General features: G+C 40.4%; 1 protein-coding gene across 6 annotated transcripts in view; it reads right to left on the bottom strand.

Moving 5' to 3' along the window:
- The window catches only part of ZNF280D (zinc finger protein 280D), a 92,608-nt gene extending 87,434 nt beyond the window's left edge, over positions 1-5,174 (bottom strand). For 4 of the 6 annotated variants that reach the window (XR_011968287.1, XM_072615780.1, XM_072615781.1 and 1 more), the window contains exon 1: positions 5,025-5,174. The gene's annotated coding sequence lies outside the window, so the exon portion shown is untranslated. Of the gene's footprint in view, positions 1-4,259; positions 4,562-5,024 lie in introns of those variants that run through there. The other 2 variants (XM_072615776.1, XM_072615779.1) reach the window with 2 other exon arrangements.
- Between the last annotated feature and the right edge of the window lie 8,805 nt (positions 5,175-13,979).

Below are 13,979 nucleotides of genomic sequence, written 5' to 3'. Positions count from 1 at the left end.
CCAGAGGGACTGATTTGTCTGTGCAGCGCAGATATCACCAGTTATTAAAAAGGGAAAAACAAGATTACTATGCACCTTTTCTTTTTAAATCTCAGTAAAAATAACAACCTAATTCAAATACTTTGGCTCTAAGTGTTCCATTTCCACCAGATCAGAAAGACTGGAAGGAATGAAACTCAAAAGAGATGTTGCTAAGTGACGGTGACAGGAGGAGAGTTGGGAAGTGAGGAGCAAGCAGCATTTATTCCTACTCCTCCTCATGGCCCAATGTGTTCGGGTAGCATGGGTGAAGGTACATCCAGTACTAGAGAATGTGGCCAAAGATTGTCATCTAATGGAGAGACAGGCTTCTGTGTTTATGAGGGGGCTGAAGCAACATGAAAAGAGCAGGTGTAATATGAAAGGCAGTCTTTTATCAACGGAACCAAAAACTCCATTCAAATCAGATAGTCCTAACTATATGACCTAGATAAAATCAAGTGTTTGAAGATGTGTAATCACCATTAAAAGTACAAAGGAAAGTAAAGGGCAAGACATGCTAATAAAACAGGAAAAATCTTGTCAACAATTCATGTTTTGGATCCTAGATTCAAAGATATGTAAAGTGATAACACTGTATGGTTACAAAACAAGCAACACTCATAGGAATATATATTAGAAAGGCATTTTTTTAATGTTGCAAAATCTACAAGATTTTAAGTATTTGGTTCAGAAATGCAATTTGAGATGCTACTCCTCACTCATATGCCTCCTGCAGTATACTGACAAGACTTCCTTACCTGCTTTGATTTGCTGCACCATCCTTAAACATCAAAAAACCTGGTTTAGGTTTAGAAATATTGGCAAAGACAAAGCCTTAGCAGCAGTAAAAACTGGTAATAGTAATAGCTGAAATTAGGCTAATTTAATGTTGTCGTCAATGAGTTTGGGGTTTTAGTCCTTGGTTCCTTTTCTAAAAATAAGGGCTTTCTGGATAAACTTAACTCTGTCCAGGGCAAGTTCAGAAAATATCTTAACTTTGATTTGATATAATATTGCTAATGCCCTGTCAAGTTCTTGTCTGTCAAGTTCTTGTCTGTCAATCGTTGGCAAAATGTGGAAAATGTTAGATCCACAGCACAATGCTCTGCACTCAATAATTATTTAACAAACGATCCAGTTTAGAGCAAAGGAAGAATTAAGGAAGAGAATGGGAAAAGGACATGCTACCTCCTAGTACTTTTTGTAGTAGCAAAAAACTGGAAACAAAGTAGGTGCCCATCAACTGTGGCATCAGTAAAGTGTTAACAGTGTGGAGAATTCCAAGAAAGCCAAGACTTATAAGAATTAATACATAACAAAGTAAACAGAATCCAGAAAACAGTATTCATAATAATAGAATGTAAGTACCTTGAAGACAGAGATAATTTCTCTTTAATCTTTGTAATCACATTAGCACAGGGCTAAGCTTTATAGTAAGGTGCCCAATAAATGCATGCAGCCTGACTGAATGACAATAAAACAAACTGAAGTACAAAAAAAAATGAAATGGAATGGCAGTGTAATAATCATGACCAAGCTAGATCCCAGAGAAAAACTGTGAAAGAAGCATCTTCTTTTCATTGCATGTACTGTTACATTCCATTGCTATTTGATTTGCTGACCTGCTTTTTTAAAAAAAATCTTTGTCAAAAGGGTTGGCTTCCTGGGCAAAAGAAAAGGATCTATTTGGAAATGAATTACGTAAAAATAAAGGATCAATACAAATAAAAAATTTTTAAATGAAATACATGATACTGTCTATCAATCCTTCCCTAACAGGGTTTAAAATATTTCTTTTCCATTACTAGTTAGTTACAGAGAGGCTAGATGTCAACTGTTTCATTGTCAGGCCTAAAAGAATGAGACAGGATTTCTCAGGATATATCCCTTTCAATAAAATTTCCTTGTAACAAATAATAGTTTACTTTCTATTGATTATAATAAAATACTACCTATATTAGTATACTTTATTCTAAATACATGTAAAGCATTTAAGGGGGGAGAGGTAAAGAAGATCATGAGTTTAAAAACAATATAATTAATTACTCCTGACCTGGACAAAGTCCAATTTTTATAAGTCTCTTATTCATGCTTTTCCTCAAAGTTCTTTACAATCATTATTTTTCACAGTACCTTCAATAAGTATCATTATTCTCTTTTTACATGAATAAAATTTATCTTAGAAAGGGAACCACTTACCCAAGGCCATACCAGAAGACAACAACAAAGCAAATACTAGCAAGATACTATCTTATTTAAGTATCTTATATCTTACATCAACTTTCCTCCATTACAAAACTGACATACAAAATATAGTTAGGCAAAGAAGTAAAAATTCTCTGTAAATTAAAAACAAATTACTATTAGTTTTATATTAAAAGAGTAAAAGATAACATATACAAATCCAATTCAATTAATTTCAATGAATGTTTATGAAATGAGTACAATATTTAAGGTATTATGATGGGTGTTGGGGATACAGAGGAAAGAAAGGAAATAAGCCTGCCCTAAAAGAGCCACAAGATGTTACCCAAGCAAGGGGGTTCCACTGTCAGCCAAGAGGGTCAAGCATTAGCCAAGCAATGTCCAAGCGCCAAGAGGGAACGTTGGAGAGGTAAAGTACTCACTGTAAAAGGAAGATTCTATGAGGGATACAGAATACTCTATTCCTTTATTGGTAAATTAATATTAAGTATGATTGATTCTATTATACCACAGCAGAAAGATGGACTTGGTTTTTTTAAGGTTTCTTAAAGGTTGAAATATAAGTTTTTTGCTTAACCTGTTAACCAAAAAACTGTAACAATTCCTTCCCCAAGCATTTCAATTAATAAAGGTTTTGCCTTGAAAAGAATTGTTGGAGGTGAAGTATAGAGATAAACACAAGGAGGGAATATTTCTAGCACAATATTCCAAAAATCTTGAGAAACAGTTTTTTGAGGACAATCTCTACTGATTGGAGATCTAGTGAGGGTGGCATAGTAAGAGAAAAACAATGAAAATTGGCCATAAGAGATGCTGTTTCAGGATATATAAGTATAATTTCTGACAGTCTTGCAAACAAACCTTGTAATGAAAGGCCTAATTACCCAAATAAAATGAGAAGCACTTCTTAGCAGAACTACTTTGAATAGAATTAATGTAACATGTTTGAACATGCATTCTGTCTAAAATAGTCTTCCTCCGTAATGATAAAAATATTTGATTTCAATTAAAAACATAAACTCTCTTTAAACCTCCCTGTGAAATTACCAAAGAGGCTTCAGAAAAAAATAGTAATGGACCATAAAGAACATACATACAATATGCTCATGACATTTCTGATCTCTAAAAAAAGCTTTTTTCCCTTACAATTAAAATTAAACTTCTAATATCTATAGTCTTTTTTAATTTCCAAAATAGATTACATATTCCTTTCAGTTTACAGCCTGTGACCCTCAAATCCAGTCTCTTCACTGAACAACGTCTAAGCAAAGGGACTGTCAGAACTGGGGGACGGGAGGATTCCCCCTTTTACAAAAGAAATCCTAAAGTACTGAAATCTGATCTTCCAAAGGAGGGATGGGGGTGGTGGTGGAGCAGCTAAACTCCAAGTGGACTAGAGTGGAGGTTAGCCCCTTAGCACCCTTCAAACTGGTCTTAACTCCGACATCAGTAACCTATGAGTAATGATCAGTTTCACTAAAAGAGTCCTGGGCAAAATTTCAAATAAAAATGTTTATCTCGATTGATCTTCTTTTTCCACTTCTCTCCATTTCCTCTAGATCATTCAAAACTCCAATCCTGAGAGTTCTAACCTCAGCTGAGTGATTGTCTAAGTAAGTAATTCATACTAAAGTGTGACAGACTGAAGTTTGCCTTCCAAAAGCTATTTACTTTTTAAAAGTCAAGACAACCAAATGGGAAATATTCAGGCCTTCTTAGCATCTACCACCTCCGCAACCCCAACCAAACGCAGTTCATTGGACCCCTCCTCAGGCTAGTAAAACAAAGAGATGTTTCTTTGGGGAAAAGCTTGGGTTGACACGTAAAATCCCCTGCCTAGGACAACAGTAATTCTAAGAAAACTCGTCAAAGCCTTCCATGGGGATGGGGGTGGGAAGGTGAAAGGTACTCAGAGCATCCGATTTAAAACTGGAAGCCTAACTGGAAAAGTTCCTATTTTTCAGCGGGCTCTGCCCGCACAAGGGCCAGGAAGGCTCCTGCTCACAGCACCGTCTCCCCCCACCTCTGCTTACACGCACGAAGCGACATAACTGGGGAGACTCTCCTTCCATCTCTAGGGGCTGGAGGAGACCACTGCCAGAAGCCGGGGCGCCTACTCCACGCTCCCTGAAGACAATAACGGGATGGAGAGGCGTGAGGAGCGTGTTTTCGTTCGTGGCCCGGAAGAGGGCCGGAGAGCGGCTCCGTCTGGCGCACTTCGCAGCGCCGCCGCTCCTCCGTTCTCTCCTCCTTACAGACAGGTGGTGGTGGCGGCCCAGGGAAAAGGGGAGGGCACCTTCCCCACGCCGCCACCATCCGTGCGAGAGGCGTCGGGAGCTCCCCCAGGAGGGGCAGAGCGAGCGCGGCGCGCGAGCGGAGCCTCCCCGCAGCCCAGGGGACGGAGGCGCCGCACGCGCGCGCGGGCGGGCCGAGCCGCGGCGGAGGCGGCGGAGGAGGCGGAGGCGCCTCCATCGTCGCCTCCATCGGCGCCGTCCCGCAGCAGGCCTGCGCGGGCCCCACAGGCCTCTCCGAGCCTCTGCCAGTCCGCTGCGCAGCGGCGGAGAGCCCACCCCCGCGCCGCTCCGGCCCAAGATGGCGGCCGGCGGCCACCGCCGCGCCGCGCCGCCCCGCCGTCCTCCCCTCCTCTCCCCTCCCCCCGGGGGGCTCCGCGCGCCAGCCGGGCGCCCCCGCCGGGCCCTCAGCCCCCCTCCCGCCCCCCCCGGAACCAGGCGGCTCGGGGGCGCGAGGCGGGAGGCCGCGCCGGCGGCACGGCTGAAGGGGAGAGAGGGGGCGCTTACCGTGTGCGGTGCGGGAGTGGCCTTACTGGGGCACTGAGGAGGAGGAGACAGAGGAGGAGGAAAAGGAGGAGCAGGAAAACACCGCGGCAACTGGGACGGCGGCGGCTCCCATAGCGGAGCAGGCGCCTAGGCTGCGGGGAGGGAGGAAGGCAGAGAAGGGAGGGGGCGGGGGGCTCGCGAGCCCGCCGCGGTGCCTCATGGGTAGATTCCAGGTCAGCCCCAGCCAGCCGGGCTCCTTTCTTTCCTGTTAGGGGAGGGCGGACGGGGGAGGGAAGGGGGGGGTGGGGGAAGGGCGCCACGGCCGGCATGTGCCTTGCTCACCCCTCTTCGAGGCACCCGCTCCCCCGGGGCCCCGGGAGGCCGTAGGCTGTCGGATGCGGGGTTCTAGATCTCCTAGGTAAGGTGGAGGCCTCCTCTGCTGGTGCCTCCCCAGCCAGACCGAGGGCTGCTGGAGCAGTCCCCGGACATAGAGACCTGGGGACTGGACCGGCCTGGAGGCTGGAGATGGAGGCCGTGGTGAAAAAGGCGGGCCTGAAGGGGAAAGGAGGCCAAGTCGTGGTGTATCCGGGGTCTGGACGGCGAGAAGACCGTGCCTGGTGGAGGTAGAATCCAAGAAGAGCAGCCGCTTCTCACCTGGTGGAGGCGTGAACACACTCGGAAGGGAAGCCTTCCCTTCCGGATTTTCGAGGCAGATTCTGCTTGGCTGTGTTCGGTTCTGTCACTGGGACTAAGAATTTTTAAGGCCCATTCCGTTTAATTTAAATTAACAGTGAGTCAGGTGGCCTTCCATGCCCTGTAAAACTTTTCCGATCATCTCTTAAGGCTCTTCCTTCGTGGAAGCCTAGAGGTGGAAGGGATGAGCTACTTCCCCTAGTCTGAGACGGGTCCCGCAAGCAGAAGGTAAGCTCTCTGAGGGCAGGGCATGGCTTGGCCTTGCCCTTACATTGTCAGCGCTTAGCGCTTGCTTGGCAGCTTTAGGGTTTTTGTCTGAGTTAATACGTCTACTTGATGCCCTCCAATGATTGGAATTCATATGTGACCTTGGGCAAATCACTTTAACCTCTCCTGGATTGAACCAAAATCAGCTTCTCTGCCACTCCTCTTTATTGATCCTAATTCTGCCCTTTAGAGCCAAGCAAAACAAGTCTAATCAGTCTAAACAAGTCTTTCACATGACAGACATTCAGATATTTGAAAACAAATATATTTTTCCCAAAGCTAACCCTTTCAGTTTATCTCTTGGTGTAGTTTGAGTTCTTTGCCTGCTCTAATGATCCTTCCCTATATCTGTTTCAGTCTGTCATTGTTCTAAAACGTAATTCCCCAAACTGAGCACAACTTTCCAGATAGGGTCTAAACCAGAGTAGACTAGAACTCTAATCTCTTTGCTTCTGGCCATCATGCTTGTATTAGGGAACCCTTAATCACCATTCTTTGTCTTACCTGCTGCATTCCACTTGGCTCTTATTTAAGCACAAAAGCCATATTTTTATATGGAATATTATCTAGTTCTTCTCCCCCATCCTGGATTGGTTTGTGTTTTGACCCCAAGTGGAGAACTTTTATATTTATCTCCATTAAATGTCATTTTATTAGATCCAGTCCATTATACTAACCTGTTAAAATGTTTCTGGTTCACAGCCTTGTCATCCAGCCAGTAAGCTTCCTTCCCCAGCTTTATACTATCTAAAAACTTGATGAGCATGTCATCTCTGCCACCATCCAGGTCGCTTATTAAAAATACCGTACTAAAAGGAACAAGGCAAATCTTGGTGATCCTTTACCATAGACATCTCTTTAAGTTGATGATCAGTCTGCTAACCAACATTCACTGAATCTGATTGTTCAACCAGCCCTAATTCCCCCTTATTATATTCTCATCTAACTCTTATTCAGAGATATAACTAGTTTTGGAGTGATCAGGGATTTGGTCCAAGAGAGCATTCTTGTCACAGTGACAGCTATCCCTGAGTACTATGGTTCCTTGGTGGGCTACACTGCCATACAGGGCAATCACCTCCAAGGTAATGTCCCTTGGGATGTATGAAGTATTCAGGGAGGACCAGTAACTCCAGTTTGAGGACTTCCCAGGCCCTTTTCAGGGCTACTTACCCACCTTTGACATTCACCTGGCACCTAACTCTCCCCATGGCTCCAAGAAACTATAACATGGGAAATAGTCATACTGTGAACTATCTAGGCAGATGGGCAAACCAGGTTGAGCACTGTCAACAGACCTCAGACCTGTTAGTGAGTTAGGGGGATGCCTACCCAAGCAGGTGAAGACTTCCTTGGTGGAATGGGTAGATGAGAACAGTTTTGTGGCAGCGACTATGAACGTTACTGTGAAGTAGGCACTGTGGAGAACAGAGTTTAGTCAGGCAGAGAAGATGCCAAGGTCATCTACTGCATCCTAGGACACTGCCAGTCATTTTGATTTCAATCTTGCTACTGGATACTTATGACTCTGGAAGAGAGAATAAAGCTGCATAATTACCTCACTTAAATCCAAATCACATTATGATATCACCCATTATTCACTACTTTACCCATCTTGAAGTCATATGGTGAAGGGCACGGATAAGTGACAAAGCAGCAAGTGTGGATGCACTGGGAGCTGTAGCCACCGCCATGCACATAGGTGGGCTAGGTCATTAGGTCATCATCTCATTGGAAACATGACCATTTGTGCCCAATCTGTGATTGTGCTTTCCAAATTCATATTAGACTGATCAGCCACAGCCAAACATGCCATAACCTGATCCCAACATCGTGATGTCATTGGTCTTCTTAGAAAACAAAGAACAAACAACAAAAAAGTCTCTGTAATGCCTCTCTCTTTGAGCTATTTTCATCCTCCTAGGAACAAGGGCTAGATTCTCAAAGTTGAACTGCATCCTCCCAGTGCAACTGCAGTTACATTTCAAACTTTCCTCTGTACTGCTGACCACCTTTCCACCCAATAACTTTTTGTCCCCCAGTGTAAACATTTCTAGTTATGGCTTTGCCTGCATCTAAAACTTATTTTTTTCAGCAATCTATTCAGCTGTATAATTTCTACTTTAGCTTTCTGTTGGATTTATCTAGCTCTGAGAGAGAAATATTAAAGTCTCCTATGAATATTGTATTATCAATGCCTTTTTGCAATCCACCTAACCTTTTAAAAAAGGTCTTTGATACCATGCCGTTTTGTGCATACATTTTTATTGATGTTACAGTTTATTTATTGCACCTTTAGATACAATATTTGTTTCCAGAGATGATCAGTTTTTATTGTTATCTTATCTGAAATCATGATTACTACCGACATTTCTTGAATTTAGTCTTGCAGTCTATCTTACAATGTCATTACTCAACTGAAACTGCTTTCATCAAAATTACTAATAATTTCTTGGTTGTAAATTCTGACGGCTTTTTAAAGTTCTTGTTCTCTATAGGCTATGTACAGTTTTTGACTTTGTTGATGACCCTCTTCTACTTGGTACTCTTTCCTCTTTGGGATTTCATGACACCATTGCCTCTTGATTCATGTCCTATCTGTCAAACTGCTCATTCTCAGTCACCTTTGTAGGATCATCATCTACATCATATCACCTAGCTGTGGTGATACTCCAAGGTTTTATGCTCAACCTATTCTCTGTCTACAATTTAGTTATCATATCTACAGATCATTGTTAGATCTGTATATTTAATTTCAGTCTCTCGAGCTCCAGGCCCATTATCATCAATAGTCTATTGGACATTTCTAATTTAGTTGACATTCAGTTCACATAGGCAGCTCACATTCAACATGTCCAAAGTAGAATCTTAGTACTTTTCCTCTAAAGCCCACCCTCTTACTAATTTGCCTATGTCGTGAGCACTGCCATCCTTTTAGACACCTGGATTTGCAACCTTAGTGTCATCCTCACATACTCATTGTTTTCTGCTTAACATATCCAGCCAGTTACTAAATCTTATTGCTTCAACCTCTGCAACAAGCTGCATTTTATGAGAAGCCCTTCTCAGTCTCCATAGCTATTTATGCTTTCCTAAAAAACAAAACAAAACAAAACAAAAAAAAAACCCTACTTTGCATTTTGTGTATAAATTTTTTTTGTATAGATGTCTATATACATGCATGTCTCCTCCATTAGAATATGAGCTCCTCAAGGGCAGTGATTGTTTCACTTGTGTCTCTGTATCTACAATGACTGGCATATAGTATTTGCTTAATAAATGTACGATTGATTGAAGGATATCCTGAGAGCTTTTATCAAATACCTTGCTGAAATCCAAGATTACAAATGTCTATTACATTCCCCAACCATAATAAAGAAAATGAGATCCACTACTGATTCTCTCCTTTCTCTTGGCCACAAAAGAAGAAAAATTGTTATTCTTTTGAAAGAACAATTCTTCCACCTTGGCCCTTGATTCCATCCAGTCTCTATAACTATTGCCTCAGTTGTAATCCTTTTTAAAGTTTAGTCTCTCTAGTAGCACCCTCACCACTGGCTACAAATATGCTCATATCTCTGAAATCCTGAAAAAGACTACTCTTGACACTTTCTATTCCATCTAGCTACCTTCCCATCTCTCTCTTAATGTTCACTGCTAAATTTGTTGGAAAGAATAATCTATCTTTTTGGATGCCATTTCTGCTATCTCCTCTTTTCAGCCCCACCATGACAATTGTATTGAAATCATTCTCTCCAAAGGTCCTTTCTACCACCAATGATCTCCTGATGGTCAGAGTTAATTGCCTTTTTCTCTCAGTTCTTATCCTCCTTGACCTCCCTGAAGCTTTTTACAAAACTTGACACTCTCTTGACTTCAGAAATAATTTGCTGAATTTTGGTATTTCCTTAACTTCTCTTTCCCTTGCTGCTTTGTTTACTTTTTAATCTTCCTAATCTTAATCTGTTATTGTGGATGTTCCCTGAGGGTTTGCCCTGGGTCTTTTTTTCTCCCTAAATTTTTTATTTTTTAATACTAAATTTTAAAAATTGTGAGTTCCAAATTCTCCTTCTCTCCTGCCCCTCCCCCACCCATTAAGAAGGCAAACAATATGACATACATATGAAGTCAAGCAAAAGATATTTGCATATTAGACATGTTGCAGGTGAAAACACATGCAAAAAAAACAAGAAAAAAATTTTAGAGGTATGATCCAATCAATACTCAAAAGAGTTCATTAGTTTTCTCTCTGTGGAGGTGGATAGTATGTTTTATCATGAATCCCTTGGAATTGTGGACCAATTGAACTGTTTCATCATATTTGGAATGGGACTTAATGAGTATGGATTTATTAAATACTTATTATGTGCCAGGCATTATACTAGGAGTTGGTTTTACAAAGAAAAAATAAAGAAGGAAGCCCTCAAGGAGCTTACATGCTAATGGGAGGAGGGAGATATAAGAAATCATAACATACAAAATACATACAAAATATGAAATGTAACCTTTAAAAGGGATGACACAAGCTGCTGGAGGTGAAGGGCGGAGACACAGAAAGGTCTTGAGCTAAGTCTTAAAGGAGTCCAGAGACTGAGTCAGAGGTTGAGAGGGAAAACATTCCAGGCAGAGGGAATAGCTAGTATAAAGGCAAGGAGATGAAAGATGGAGTATCTTCTAGGAGAGAGTGAATAGTCTGGTCTGGCTCTATGATAGTATGCATCAAGGAAAGTAGAATGTAAAAAAAAAAAAATGGGAAAGGTAGGAGCAGAGGAGGTCATATTTTATCCTAGAGGCAATAGGAAGAAGACACTGGAGTTGAGTAGGATAGCCACGTGGTTGCATTTGTGTTTAAGAGAAGTTATATAGTAGGGAATGAAATTACAAGATTTGTCAACAGATTTAATATGTGAGGTTAGTGAGAGAAGAGCAAAGGATAATATGAGGTTGGGAAGCTGGGTCACTGGAAGGGTAGTAGGACCCTTGAGAGAAATAGGAAAGTTCAGAATAAAGAATGGTTTGAAGGAAAAGATACTGAGTTCAGGTTTGGACATGTTGAGTTTGAGATACTTATGAGACAACCAGTTTGACATATCCAGACTATGATTAGTGATATGGGAATGAAACTTGGGAGAGACTAGAGCTTGATAAATAGATTTGGCAATCATCTGCATAGATGTGGTAATTGAACCTTTGGGAGCTGATGATATTAACAAGTGAAATAGTATATAGAGAGAAGGTCACCCAGGACAAAACCTGGGGGAATGCTCACAGTGAGTTGCTGTTAACATGAATGAAATCCAGCAAAATAGACCAAGAAATGGCCAGAATGATAGTAGGAAAACCAAGAGAAAGCACAGTCATGAAAACAGGAGAGAGTAGCCAAGGTCATTCACAGTGTTAGGTGTTACAGAGGGATAAAGAAGGTTGAGAATTGAGAAGACATCATTTGTCATGATAAACTTCAAAACCCCAGTTACTAGGTTAAGTATGTGCTATTAAAAAAAAAAACAACTAGAAAAACTGGAAAACATTCTGATGAAAAACTAGGTATAAACCCAAATCTCACAACATATACCAACAAAAAGTCCAAATAGATAAATAACTTAGACATAAAGGGTAACATCATAAGCAAATTAGAGAAATGAGGAAGAAATTGCCTTTCATATTTACATATTTTTGGAAGAGTTAATTACCAAACAATCACAGAAGATAAAATGGACAAATTTGATTGTGTCAAATTAAGTTTTCTGCAAACAAAACCAATAAAGCTAAAACTAGAAAAGAAACAGTTAACTGAACATTTTTTACAGTGTTTGTTTAATAAAAGTGGCATCTCCAAAACATTTGAGGAACATTTAAATTTATAAGAGCAAAAGTCATTCCCCATTTGATAAACTGTCGAAGGATATGAAAAGGCAGGGTTTTTTTTTAACATTCATCTTTTTAGTTCCAGTTTGTTTCCTTTCTTCAAGTCCTTTCTCCCCTGTTGAAAAGGCAAGCAATAGATATCCATTATACATGTGAAGTCATGTAAAACACATTTTCAAATTATCCATGTTGTAAACAATAACAATTTTTTAAAAAAAACTTGTTTCAATCTGCACCCAGAGTTCATCAATTCTCTAACATTTTTCACCATGAGTCTCTTGGAATTGTCATGGATCATTGTATTGAATCAGAGTAGTTGTCTTTCACAATTGATTATTGTGGCAATATTGCCACAATATTGAGTACAATATTCTCCAGATTCTGCTCACTTCATGTTGCAACAGTTCATATAAGTATTCCCAGGTTTTTCTGAAACTACCTTGCTTGTCTTTTCTTATAGCACAACAGTATACTATCACAATCATATATCACAACTTGTTCAGCTATTCTCCAATTGATGGGCATTCCCCCTCCCTTCAATTTCCAATTCTTTGCCACCACAAAAAGAGTTGTTATAAATAATTTTGTACATATGGGTATGTTTCCTTTTTCTTTGTTCTCTATAGGGTACAGACCTAATAATGGTACTGTTGATGAAAGGATATACACTATTGTATAATCCTATAGGCATAGTTTCAAATTGCTCTCCAGAATAATTGAATCAGTTCACAACTCCACCAACAGTGCTGAAGTGTCCCAGTTTTCCCACATCCTCTCCAACATTTGTCATTTTCCTTTCACCAATCTAATAGATTGAGGTGGTACCTCATAGTTTTTTGAATTTGTATTTCTCTAATTATTAGTGAAATAGAATATTTTTCATATAGCTATTAATAGCTTGGATTTCTTCTTCTGAAAACAAACTGGCAGATTTCAAAGGAAATCTAAACTATTGATAACCATATTTTTTTTTAAATGCTTCAAATAACTAATACTAAAAGAGAATCTGACAAATACTAAAAGGTCTGTGGGAAAATAGGAACATTTAAAATGCGATGTTGGAGCTATAAATTTGTCCATTTATTCTGAAAAGCAGACGAGAACTATGCCCACAAACTTACTAATCTGTGTATACCTTATGAATACCTCAAAGAATTTAAAAAGGAAAAGAATGCTTTTGTAAAATGTTTGTAGCAATGCTCAACTCTTTTTGTGGTGGCATAGAACTGGAAACTAAGGGGATGCTTATCAGTTGGTAAATAGTTGAACAAATTATGGTATATGGAATACTATTGTGCTATAAGAAATTATGAAAGGGATATTCCCAGAGAAACCTGAGAAGACAGGTATGAACTGATTTCAGAGTGAATCCAGAACAATTTATATAATAACACCATTTTAAGGACAAACAATTTTGAAAGACTTAATTCATATCAACGCAAAGTCCAAACACAATTCCAGATGACAGATGATGAAGCAAAAAGATGACTGATTTGTTTTTGTTTTTTTATTCCTTTTTTATTTTTTAAAATTTATTTATTTATTTTAGGTTTTCAACATTCATTTCCACAAAATTTTGAGTTCCAAATTTTCTCCCCATCACTCTCCTGCCCCCTCAAAACGCCATGCATTCTGATTGCCCCTTCCACCAATGTGCCCTCCCTTCTAATACCCTCCCTTCCCTTATCCCCGTGTTCCCTCTTGCCCTGTAGGGCAAGATAAATTTCTATAACCCATTACCTGTATTTCATATTTCTCAATTGTATGCAAAAACAATTCTCAACATTTGTTCCTAAAACTTTGAGTTCCAACTTCTCTTCCTTCCTCCCTCCCCACCCATCCCCACCGAGAAGGCAAGCAATTCAATATAGGTTATATACGTGTAGTTTGGCAGATGACTTCCATAATAGTCATGTTGGGTAAGACTAACTATATTTCCCTGTATCCTATCCTGCCCCCCATTTCTTCTATTCTCTCTTTTGACCTTGTCCTTCCCCAAGAGTGTTTACTTGTAACTGCTCTCTCCTCCCATTTGCCCTCCCTCCATCATCCCCCCACCTTGCTTATCCCCTACTTACCTATAGTGTAAGATAGGTCTTCATACCAAATTGAGAGTGTATGTTATTCCTTCCTTGAGCCAAATGTGAT

The sequence above is a fragment of the Notamacropus eugenii genome, chromosome 1, assembly GCF_028372415.1.
Source record: "Notamacropus eugenii isolate mMacEug1 chromosome 1, mMacEug1.pri_v2, whole genome shotgun sequence".
Lineage (NCBI taxonomy): Eukaryota > Metazoa > Chordata > Mammalia > Diprotodontia > Macropodidae > Notamacropus > Notamacropus eugenii.
This window is presented reverse-complemented; position numbering and strand designations above follow the sequence as displayed.